This window comes from Microcebus murinus, chromosome 8 (assembly GCF_040939455.1).
Source record: "Microcebus murinus isolate Inina chromosome 8, M.murinus_Inina_mat1.0, whole genome shotgun sequence".
NCBI lineage: Eukaryota > Metazoa > Chordata > Mammalia > Primates > Cheirogaleidae > Microcebus > Microcebus murinus.
In genome coordinates, this window is record NC_134111.1 from 54266937 (window position 1) to 54279516 (window position 12580).

At 38.3% G+C, this 12580-nt stretch overlaps 1 long non-coding RNA gene across 2 annotated transcripts in view; it reads left to right on the forward strand.

Moving 5' to 3' along the window:
• LOC105883036 (uncharacterized) overlaps positions 1–12580 on the forward strand; it is a 106177-nt gene that overhangs the window by 13320 nt on the left and 80277 nt on the right. For both annotated transcript variants that reach the window (XR_012920575.1, XR_012920574.1), the window contains exon 3: positions 3019–3075. This is a non-coding gene — a long non-coding RNA (uncharacterized LOC105883036). The remainder of the gene's footprint in view (positions 1–3018; positions 3076–12580) is intronic.

Below are 12580 nucleotides of genomic sequence, written 5' to 3' on the forward strand. Positions count from 1 at the left end.
CAGATGTTAGGGCAGCCTGTGTGTGTGTGTGTGTGTGTGTGTGTGTGTGTGTGTGTGTGTGTGTGTGTGTGTGTGCGTGTGCGTATGTGTGTCTGTGTGTGTGTCTGTGTGTCTGTGTGTCTCTGTGTGTGTTAATGAATATATTTGAAGGAAAGAAAATGACACAATCCTCCAAATTTGAATTCGAGTGTTATTATAGCCTTACAGATAATATTATTTGATTATTTCATGTTCAGTCCTTCCATTTACAAATTATTTTATTCCAAATACATACATCTGAATAGATATTAACATGTGATCCTGACAGATATTGAGCACAATAGAAGGAAAACTATCCGTATCATCTGACTATCTTGCTTTTTAGTAGAATGCCTTTTTAGTAGTCTGCCATTAGCAGACAAATTTAAACAAAGAAAGCCTTTGCTGCAACACAAGGGTGTGCTTTTTGGGTGGCTTTTTGGCTCACCTTTGCAAGAAGACCTGCAAAGCATGTGTTGCTGAGCTCAGTCAGGGGAGGGAAGAGTTTCAAATCCATGACGAACAGAAAATTGCTCATTTTTAAGTGCCATTTGTGGCTGAAATGTTGAAGAATTTGAATCTACATATTGTGATTCTTCCACCTTTTCAAACTCTAAAATTAGGGCAGGAATTACACATATCAAATGCTATGCAAAATGTAAAATAGGCATGCGTTTATGGCTTTCTACGTAAGGTGGAAATTAAATCTTCAGCCTCCAATAAAATTGTATTTCTGTAATAAAACTGCTGCACCTTGACTCTAGACTACATTGAATCCCAAATTAAACACCCCATTTGCTGTACTGTAACAAGCAAAAAGGTTTGCTACACTGAACAATATTACAGGTAGGAAAAAACGTATTCTATTTTGCTTTACCATCTATGGGGAGTCCACCAAAATGGCTTCATTCCCCATCCTTTCTTTTTTAGAAAAGAGTGTTCTAAAAAAAGTGAGGGAAATTTTTAAGGTTTGTCTTTCATTGCTAAAATTTATATTTCTTCCTAAATTATATAAATCAGCATAGGTGACTAGGCTTAAAAAAGTCAATCAAGTAGGATATTTACTACAAAATGCCCTACTGCATTTCATGGCTAACTCAGCCTGACAAGCAGAAACAGCTGGTGTGCTAAAGGCTAGGTACATTTCTTTACGCATTATATATAGCGTAGATGCTTTTCCCTGTAACGTACACGCACCGTTCACTCCATTTCCACATCTGAAGTGCACACATACTGCTACATAATCTATGAATGGTTTAAGCTTAGAATGTTAATACATGTTCTGTATTTATCTCACCCAGTGTTGATTTAGAAGAATTAGACTGGGTGTTATTTTAAGCAGTGTGATGTTATAGATTGATTTTTTTTCCTCCACCATGCCATGGCCTAGCCAACACTGACTTCTGGCCATTCGTGAAGTGTCTATTAGAAATGAAAGGCTACCGAGGGTGAGGAATGGAGAGTGATGAATGGTAATATTGCTTCGTCTTACCAACTGAAGTGCAGGCGAGCAAAGACAGGGAGCTGTCTGTGCCTCTGTCTGCCTCAGCTGTCCTCCCTGGGCTCCCTGTCCTCCCTGAGCCACCCTCTAGTGGACTGAGGGGGGAATTTCCTTTCCTGGCAGCTTCACCCTGCTATTCGTTTAATAAATATGCTCCCCTCCCCCTCTCTCAGGAGATGGTGGATATTATTAACCTTCAAGCAAGATACAGCGAGATGAATGTTAATCACGAAGGGATTTCTAATCAAGTTTAATGGTGTAGGACATAGAGAAGTTGTGTTAGCAGTTTCAATCCTGCTAAAAATGCTAATTGTTAATGTTTCATATGATAGGTGAGGATAATAGGAAAATGGCAACAGCTTTATAGTTTCAATTTGGAAGTTGTTGCCTATAATTTTGAGGCATATATAGAGGAAAGGGGTAGAGTCCTTAGTATGAATGACTTGTCAAGAGACTAATTTAGGGTTACTTCTTTAGAGAAATTGGAGATTTGAGGCTTGATGTCTACTCTGCTCAAGAAAGAGAATTCTTTGCTAGGAGGAAATCTCTTAGGATCAGAAGCCAACAGGAGAAATTTTGGACCTAGAAACAACAATACGAGTCTACACTGAAGGATACAAAAGTTATAGTATCAAGTACTGATCTTTTGAACACTTTCTATCTTTTATATTTCCTTCTGTGTCATTTTTGCCAACATATAAAGACAATGTTTTTAAAGCAGGTATTTTATCCTGACCTAGGACATATAGTAAGAGCACTTAGTCGTCCTAGATGATAACCAAGAGTAACACCATTTTTGTCTTCATCAATTCATCTCTTTACCTAGGCTCTGGTGTAAGGACACCCCACTGTCCCCAGCTTCAGTGTGCCCAGTCTTGTAAAGTTGGCACCTCATGTACCTCTGTTGTCTGTCTGGCTATTTGAGCTGGGGTTCTTTGGGGGCAGATACACACAAGGAAATACAGGTTATTGAATGTTATATGAGCAATGTGTTCTGCATGTATTTTTACAACTACCCTGAATTCTATGGATCAAGCTTAAACTTCTACTATATTTCATGGTGTCACCATGTTATGGTGTCACCATATGTCATGGTGTCACCTACTAATGAACTGGAAAGTCTTTGCTGCAGTGCAGCTTACCAGTTGAATATGGGCCTTGAAAAATTTCTTTGTTTTTTGGAATTTGCATATTTAGTCTACGTTTAGAAAACACCTAAATAATAAATGCAAATTATAAAAAAAATCCTTTAAGGATATGAGCCTATACGCATGTGGACCATTTTAACTATATTGTTCCAGCCTCCATATGTGGCTTTTGTCTTTTTTTTTTTTCAGACTCCTAAAAAACTGATTCAACACGAGAAGATCTAAGTGATTCCCAGGTGCTAGCAAGAGATATGATATTAGTGACTAGCATTATTTTCCTGTCAATAATGATAATTATACTAATTAGTCCAGGCATCACACCTGTGTAAAACTCTTATTCCTATTTTACAGACGAAGTAACTGAGACATCAAAGGTTAATTGCTTGCCCAAAGCCATGTAGCAACTTGGTGAGTACTACAATTTAAAATCTCACTCTATCGTTTCCTTGGCAATGGAACAAAATTATTTATTGCTTGTATCACAGGAGGTTGGTGTTGATGAACAATGGAGCAAAGAGGTCACATATTATTTGTTTTAAAATTGTAAAGCCTTTCTCACATGAGTAGAGTCTTTTAGTAGATTCGTTTAGGTTGAAGTTACTTTAGCATCATAAAGTGCCACGTATGTACTTTCAGCAGAATCAACAGTCACCCAGGCACATGGGGAGATGCTAATTAGAGATGAGACAGACCCCAATGTATTCTTCCTTTGAAGATAGAGTAAATTATTTTCATCTTCTCTGACAGAAGAGTATATGGGCTTTTTCCTCTACCCAAATGTTTCAGTGCAAACTGCAACTGTACTTCAAGAGGCAGTTTTACATGCAGGCACTCAGAGAACAATGTGGAGAATCAGTCCCTTGGGATAAAAAAAATTTTTTTAAACAGCAACAACAAACTTGAAAACAGATGGTTCTGATACAGTCTGTTAAGAATGTAAACAGGAAAATATCTTTGTTGACTTATTTCTTAGTAATCAGTAGTAATTATTTATTGTCTAGGGATGAATTACAGATTTCACAAGCATGGCCACAAATGGCCTCTGAAAAGTGAAACTAAATTTTTGACATTAGTGAGGAATTAGTGACCCCTGCCCAACCTTTCTCATTAGCATTCTTCTTGATTGATATAAAGGAATGAAACTCTTGGAGAGGAGAATTTCTTCATTCTTCCTTTTTTCTTTTGTCATCATTAAATTTAAAGTTATTATGCCCCTCTGACTAACCCATGAATAGGTTCATTTTAAAAAGAAATTAAAGTTTCTCTGTAGATTAGAGAACTAAAGTTCTCTTTATTCCCTCCCTTCTTCCTTCCAATTCTTCCTTCCTTCCTTCCTTCCTTCCTTCCTTCCTTCCTTCCTTCCTTCCTTCCTTCCTTCCTTCCTTCCTTCCCTCCCTCCCTCCCTCCCTCCCTCCTTCCTTCCTTTCCTCTTCTTTTTGGAGGAGGATTTATTATTCTAGATGAAGATAGAATATTCTCTCTTTAGAGTCTGGGCTGAATAAAAGAAAATCCTTATATTTCTTTGTCAAAGACTTTCTTTTCTGATGGTTACTTAGAGTCAATAAACTTTAAATGAGTACTTCTTACTTGCAAAGCCCCGTGCTAGACACTGGGGATACAAAGATGAGATCAGACATACTTTCTTCTTTTATAGGGTCCATGGTTTAACAGGAGAGGCAGATATGTCAACAAATAACTCTTGCTCAGTTTGTCAGGAAGTGGACAAAGTGGCATGGACAGGGTGAAGGGAAGGGGTGATCCCTTGGGAGATCAGAGAGCTTCACAGAAGAGATATTGGATCAGGTATTAAATATTGCTGTTACCGATTCCTGGCTGTCCGCTGTGAGTAACGAAAATTCAAATTGCTGGCCAGTTTTCTGGATGGCGCCAGTATACAGTATCTGTTGTTTGGGCAGGATGTAGACAAGATCATGAGATCCTTCCATGATCCAGAAGTTTTGAAAGGCACCCTTCTTTTATATACAATACTTGTAAAAGAAAACTTAGTCTGTATTTCTGCATGATGATATGCCTTTGGAAAGAGTAGTCCCTTTTTTACCATGTAATTCAGCCATCTGAAGATACTTGTTATTAAAATAAACTAGTACAAATAGTCTATGCATTACATCCTGGAGGCTCTAGGCATTTCTATTATTCAACAATATTCAAGAACTGTTTAGTGCTTATCACATGCCAGACACTATGCTAGGCATGTCAATTAAGAGGATAAATACTATATGTAACCTCTCCTTTGTAGAACATAAAACTGGGTTGGGCAGGACAATATCCAAATTATTTATTAGTGAAAATGTGACAAGTGCTGTTGTAAGCAATAAATGCTGATTTGTCTACCCTGATTCTATTCTTTCTTCTGGAGATAGCATCTAGATTTTGTTTATAGAACTACCCTTCACCATTGCTTGCAACCTCAGTGGGGGCTCTCAGTCAAGGTGCCCCACCCCCAGCTTGTGATCCAAGATGGGCCAATCAAATGCTCTTATCCAGTAATGAGCGCTCTCCCTCTACAGTTTCATAGTCTATCTTAAAAGTTTATAGTTGATTCATCCTTAACTTTTCTTTTGATTTTGAGAGTTACTCTTATATCCTCCTGATGAATTTAAGTTAATCATTTTCAACTCCTCACAACAAGTTATAGTATTTATAGCACTGCCTAACAAGCCAGGATTCAAACAAGAAGTAAACTAAATCGTGGCATGATTTTGAGGATTTAGTGCAGTTTAAAAATAGACAATCCATTTGACTATCTGTTATGCTTAGAACATGCTATTTTGAATAGCATGAGTTAGATGACACAGGATTAATTTTCACCTTCTTGTGTCTATAATAAAAAACATTTCCATAATAATTATAATAATATCAGGAATCATAAATTGTATTTAAAAATGTAAATATAGTCTAGAGTTGTGTTAACTTTCTTATGTAAGAATATGAAGGTCAATAGCTAATTTAAAAAGCCGCTAGATCCAGAAATGTAGGTAAAATACAGCTACCCAACTGAAGAACTGAAAAATCACAAATTAACTCAAACTGGGGAGAAAATGAAGAGAGAAGGCAGGCATATAAATGAGTGAAATTGTTCCTCTTTTATGGAGAGAAGTCAGTAGGTATTGACTGCCTAAGGTTGGGAAATCAAGAGAGAGAGATGCAGGCATATTCTTTATTTAGAGTTAAAGTAGAAACCACTGGAAGAGCTAAAATATAAATTTATTAACAGTGTCTTCCTTTGGGGAGTGGTTAGTAGGAAAAGGGGGTGGATAGAGGGTATAATTTGACATAAACTTGGCTGGAGAAGATCTGGCATTATAGAAATATATGAGTCATTAACCTAGTGATGGCATTAAGAAAGAGATATTATCCTGGGCTATGTTGAGACAAGTATCATTTGCAGCTAGGAAATAATTCTTGTTAAAATTTATTGTAGGTCGGGCTTTTATTTGAATGTTACACTTTGGGTGTGTAACTTAAAACATATGTATGAAAATTGCAAAGAATTCATGTACAGAAGAGGCAAATGATGACAAGGCTTGGAAACTATGTACACAAGGAAAGGAGGCGAGTTGTTTATCCTGGAGAAGAGAAGGCTGAAGGGAGATGAGATTAACAAACTTTGGGCAGTGAGGTGGAAACATGGGGAAAACCAACCAACCTTCCCCATCTCACTGGACCCAGCAGAAGAAAAGGGGTTTAGACTGTATCAAGAGAGGTTCTGTTTTTAAGACACAGAAAAACTTTGTGATCTGAAAGTGTGACTGAACTTGGGAACAGGCTGTTCCAAGAACGTTTGGAGTACTTTAGAAATAAAATAGAACGATTCGTTTTCAAAATAAGAATTTGTACCAGACTAGAGATCCCTTTAGAGATACAGCAAGTACATTCTATAGTTAGATGTCTGTGAATTTACATATGGAGAAAGGTTAATGATAAAATGGTCCAAATAGTCCTACCTTGGCTGTGATTCCCAGGTGATATCTCATTAGGGAAGAAAAAATCAATATTCACAATTTTTTTCTTTGAAGTACTATGCTAACTACTGGTTTCTTTAAAATATATATGCATGCACACATACATATTACTTTATATATCATGTTTTAAAAGAAATTCATATATTCTTAGCAGTAATAGTTCTCAGATTCAGTTTGTACCATTATTAAAATATTTATGATTTATTTTCCCAACAAAAAAGTAGTAAGTTTTTAATGCTGAAAATCTTCAAAAACACAGAAAGCACAAGAAATACATTTTTTTTTCATTAAAGAGTGAGCAAGCAAACAAAAGCACATGAATAGATTCAGTTCTCCCTTATCCTGACTGCTGCCAACTGATCCAGCTGGGTTTCCCTTTGACTGGAATCTGCTACCCTAGGCCGATCCCTACAAGAAGGAGATCTGCGTGCAGGATCAGCTGCATCTTCATCTTTCCTCCTCACTGCAACTGGATCTCACTTTCCCATTCTCAGCCACTTACATGTTGAAACAATTATTAGAAATATGGTGAAGGAGTATTGACTTACCTGGCAGCTAAATCAGAGTTACTCCCTTTTGAAATCTGGTTATATAATTGGTTTCCACGTAGCTGTGGCCCTGGCACATTTAGTTGAGACATTAAAATTAACATCTGAATGTTGGTTCAGGCATGTGTATTTAATACCTGGATAGAATTCTTCAACTTTGGACTTTGGGTCTAAAGAAGAAGAAGCCTGTCTACCTGAAGCTCGTAGTTTCTTGAGATTTGTAGGGGCAGGGAGGGGAGAGTGAAGGAAATGACTATCGGTGCTTTAATCAACAGTGGCTGCCACAACAGGATTCCAGAGCTTGAAAAAGTTTGAACATTACAGTCCATACTGACTGCAGGTGACAGAGGCACCTTACTGGCCACATCTTTCCATGCTTGCATAGAGTTGAGTTACGGACAGACATACCTAATTTTATCGCACTTTGCTTTATTGCACTTGTAGACATTGCTTTCTTTTTTAATTGAAGGTTTGTTGCAATCCTATGTAAACAAATCTATTGGCATCATTTTTCCAACAGCATTCTGCCAACAGCATGTGCTCACTTTGTATCTCTGGGTCACATTTTGATAATATTTCAAACTTTTTCTTTATTATTATATTTGTTGTGTTGATCTGTGATCAGTGATCTTTGATGTTGTTATTGTAATTTGAGGGGGAACCACAAATAGCACCCATACAAGATGGTGAACTTGATTGATAAATGTGTGTGTTCTAACAATACATAAAATATTTCAAAATAGCTAGACGAGAAGACCTGAACTATTCCCAACATATCGAAATGATAAATACTTGAGGTGATGGATACCCTAAATACCCTGACTTGATCATTACACATACCATGCATGTACAAAATATCACATATACCCTATAAATATGTGCAAATATTATGTGTCCATTAAAAATGTAGATTTATGCAAATAGGGCCAACCTCAGGCATGGTTAATCAGACTCCTGTTCTTTTCCTCTGAAATTCTCTTTACTCTTTGCTCTTCCATGTGTCAGCTTTGTTCTCAGACTGACTCTCTTCAGGGTCACAAGACAACTGCTACAAGCCCTGGGGCTGCAGCTTCCCCATTCACTTATGGGATAGAAACCATTTGTTGCCACAACCAGAGCAAAGTAGCCTGGGTTTGCTCTGATTGGACTGATGCAAGCTGCAAACCAAGCACAGTAAGCAGGTGGTGTAAGATTATGAAGGTTGACTAAGACCAGCAGGGCCCTCCTCTGAAACTAAAGATGGGGACAGTCCCACTTAAACCCTATCCTAGCTATACAGAGGAAAATCTGGAGCAGCTGTTAAGAACAGGGTAGAGGGGCAATGGATCCTGCGAGAATGACCAAAAAATGGCTCACCATTTACTGGGCTCTGGGTAAGGCTTCTGGCTCTGGGGAAGTCCCTGGGGTGACTAGAATGTTCTGATTGATTGAGACAGAAGAGTCTCATTGTCCTGGTCAGATGGGGGCTGGGTGTCAGACAATTTGACTAAAGAACATAGATGGATATTTCTTGTAAAAAGGAGAATGTTGTGTGTGTTCTGACTGTTCTACTGATCAGCCATTTCCCAGTCTCTCTCCCTGTCTTCAGGACTCCCTGTTCCCTGAGACACAACAATATTGAAATTAGTCCAATTAATAACCCTAAAATGGCCTCTAAGTGTTCAAGTGAAAGGCAGAGTCACAAGTCTCTCACTGTAAATCAAAAGCTAGAAATGATTAAGCTTAATGAGGAAGGCACATCGAAAGCCAAGATAGGCCAAAAGCTATACCTCTTGCGCCAGTTAGACAAATTATGAATGCCAAGAAAAAGTTCTTGATGGAAATTAAAAGTGCTACTCCAGTGAACACATGAATGATAAGAAAGCAAAACAGTCTTTTTGCTGATATGGAGAAGGTTTTAGTGGTCTGGAGAGAAGATCAAACCAGCCACAACGTTCTCTTATACACATTTCGTACCACATAGAAATCTCTAAGACATTCGCCAGGGACCGCACGTTTTGGGCCAAACTGCATTTTATTTAAATCATCACAACTACAGATCATAATGTACTTTAGGTGTTGCTTTTCAATAATTATACAATTTTCATTTACAAAAACAATTAAACAACTAAATTAAACAATTAAAGTTCCTAGTACTTTTTTACGTATGGCACTGCATAAAACATTTTCCTCTATGAAGAGGGACCAAACAAAATTTACATAAGTATCTGATTCACTCCTTTTTCCATGGGCGGCACAAACTCTGCAGGCTCCCGTAGGACATTTTTTCTTTCCACTCACTGGAATACACGTAGGTTCATACTGCTTCATATCACCTGACAATCTTTAGGGTGGATCTTTACGAGGTGCTCTCCTTGCACCCCCAGGGGAAGGGCTGGACAGATTGTCTCTGGCTCCGGAGAGCGTTCATTATTGTCATCTGTTATCCAGTCTCTTGCCACTGATAGCAGAAACTGTTTATACTTCATTTTTGCTTGTGGATTGAGGATGTTATACACTCTAAATGAATTGAAAAATCCACAGTTTATAAGGTACAGCACTACTTTTTTGTCCATTTCATTGTTTTCCTTAGAATGGAACAACACGAAAGGAATTGACCCGCATGGTCAACGCCTTTCATGTGGGCATTGTATTCCTTGATGCAGGCAGGTTTTACAATATTCTATCCCGTTTTCTATTTTGTTTTCCTGTTGTCGAGACAGAAATGTCATGGATCATTGATATCATTCAGACAACCTTGCTTGTCTTTTCATGCTAGGAGAAGAATATTGCCTTTTTTGGAAAGTATTATGTCACCTTTCTTCATTGTTGATGTTTTCATTTTCAAATTTGGCAGTAAACCTCTACTCTCCCTAATGGACAAGACAGTGTGTTGACATCCAAGGTCCATAACAGATGGCGCACGAAACACAAGAAAACCTGTGAGCGATACAAAAGGTGTTAAGCCAAAGCCTAATCCAGAGCAAGGCCCTAACTTTCTGCAGTTCGAGAGTTAAAAGGCTGAGAGGGGTGAGGAAGCTTCAGAAGAAAAGTTTGAAGTTAGCAGAGGTTGATGCATGAGGTTTAAGGAAAGAAGCCATCTCCATAACATAAAAGATGCAAAGTGAAGCAGCAAGGGCTGATGTGGAGGCTACAGTGAGATCAAGCCAAAATAATGTATGAAGGTGGCTACACTGAACAACAGATTTTCAATGTAGATTGAACAGACTTAAGCTGAAAAAATGATGCCATCTAGGACTTTCATAGCTAGAGAGGAGAAGTCTATGTCTAGATTCAAAGCTTCAAAGGACAGGCTGACTGTGATATTCTAAAATATAATTTGGTCTTTGACACTGTTTCTAAAATCCTTAGACACTCTAAAATGGTGTATTTTTGTATGCTAATTAGTTGACTGGTGGCTGGAAGCCCCAAGGTAGCTTCAGGATAGGTCTGGTTACCTGAAAGACCAAGGCAGGAGGTCTTGGTAGGGTTGAGACATTCAGCCCACCCTGGACCTCCAAGGAGGGGAGAGAGGCTGAAGGTTAAGTTGATGACCAATGGCCAAGAGTCTAATTAATTATGCCTATGTAGTGAAGCCTCCATAAAACTGAAAAGGACAGGGTTCAGAGAGCTTCCAGATATTTGGATATGTGAAGGCAGAGGCATGGAGGTGTTCTCTGGTGAGCCACTGGTTCCTAAAAATTAATAGTTTAGTACTTAAGAAAAGCCTATTATTATCTATTCCCTGTAACTTAATGTGGTTATTTCCCCAAGTAGATCCATAGCATTAATATATTAATGTTTATATAGTAACCTTTTTTTATATATATAAGAAAATCTATGCAGACAGACGTTACTTTTTTATGTTATTAATTCATTCTCTGTCATTTTAGTTTTTTAAAATCTCAGAGAGCAAATGATTCTTACCCTTTCAGTTTTCACTTTCCTTATCTAGAAAACAAAGCAATACGAGGTGGTCTCTAAGATCTTTTCAAAACCTGAATAACTTGGGTCTCTGCATCTAGGTTTTCTGAAGAGATAAGATTGGGGTATTTTTCCTTAATTTTGAATACTTCATTATAAAGCCTTTCTAAAATGGGTGTGTTATCCCTTGCCTGATATTGTAAACAGTATAGACAGAACACTTGGGACCTCTTCTTGGTGAACCATGGTCAGGTGTGTGAGAACACGCACGTGGCTGAGTTACATACCAACAGCAATGTCCTCAGGGACGAAACCAACATTCAGACCTCTGGCTTTCTGAGTTCTTTTATCAGAAATGATATAATTTCCGAAAAAAGCAGAACAACAGGAAGGGAAGTGAAAAAGTCTCAAAGGCCACTAATGACTGAGGAAATTGGCCAATGGCAAAAAGCCAAGTGACTTTTCACAACTAAAATGCCATTATTCTTTTCTACCTCTGGCATCTATGCTTAACTCCTGAGCAACTGGCTAGTCTTGGTCTAATGTTTGACCAGTTTAACCATAAGGAACAGGAAGGGACAGGAACCCATGAGGCTTTGGGGATCGGGAGCAATTGAGATGACTGAGAGTCATTACCAGGGTTGAGAAGAGGTACCTAGAGGTGAATTGCTTGCTGTCCAGTCGTAGAGTCATGGTTCATTCATGTAGAATGTGTATACATGGTATAATTAGTAGGACTCTAAGTTCCTAAGCATCCTCTGACAGGAACGCTAGATTCAAATCTCTTTCATTCTAGTAGCTGCATCACCTCTTTCCACCACTCCCGATGTCACTTGTGTGAGGAAATAACTTTAATATGGCATCTCTTTATCTAGGGGAAGGGGAAGGGGTGGACACTGAGGACCAGGATGGCAAAAGATTACCCTCTAGTCATGTCCCAAATCTGTCCATGGCACAGCCAGTCCACTCAGTCTAATTATTTTCACAATTGACATCAGCCCCAGTTATATAAGCTTGAACGTATTAAAAATATTCTTCACACTCTAGATAGATAATAGGGATATGTGTGTATACACATAATATTATGTGTATATATTTTTGTAATGTATACATAGTACATGTTACATGTATAGGACACACACACACACACTCAAAGGTGAAAGCAGAGATGCAAATTTGAGAAGCCAGAGAGGAACCACTAATTTTATATAATAAAAATGATTGGAAAGGATTAAGGAGGACCACCTGGGAGTGTGGAGAAACGTTTTGGAGGAGTCTCAGAGGGAGAAGAGAGAATTTGCGGAAACCGTCAGAGGCTGTGAGACTTTGCACCCGGGAGAGGAGTCGGGGGGACGTGGTTGTGTGTTACTCTGTGTTCTATCACTGCACTTCTCCCCACAAGTAATACTCTACGTCTACAAGACTTTTCCTTGTTTTGAGATTCTAAATTGTGCTTTTGGAGAATCTCACTATGAGGAG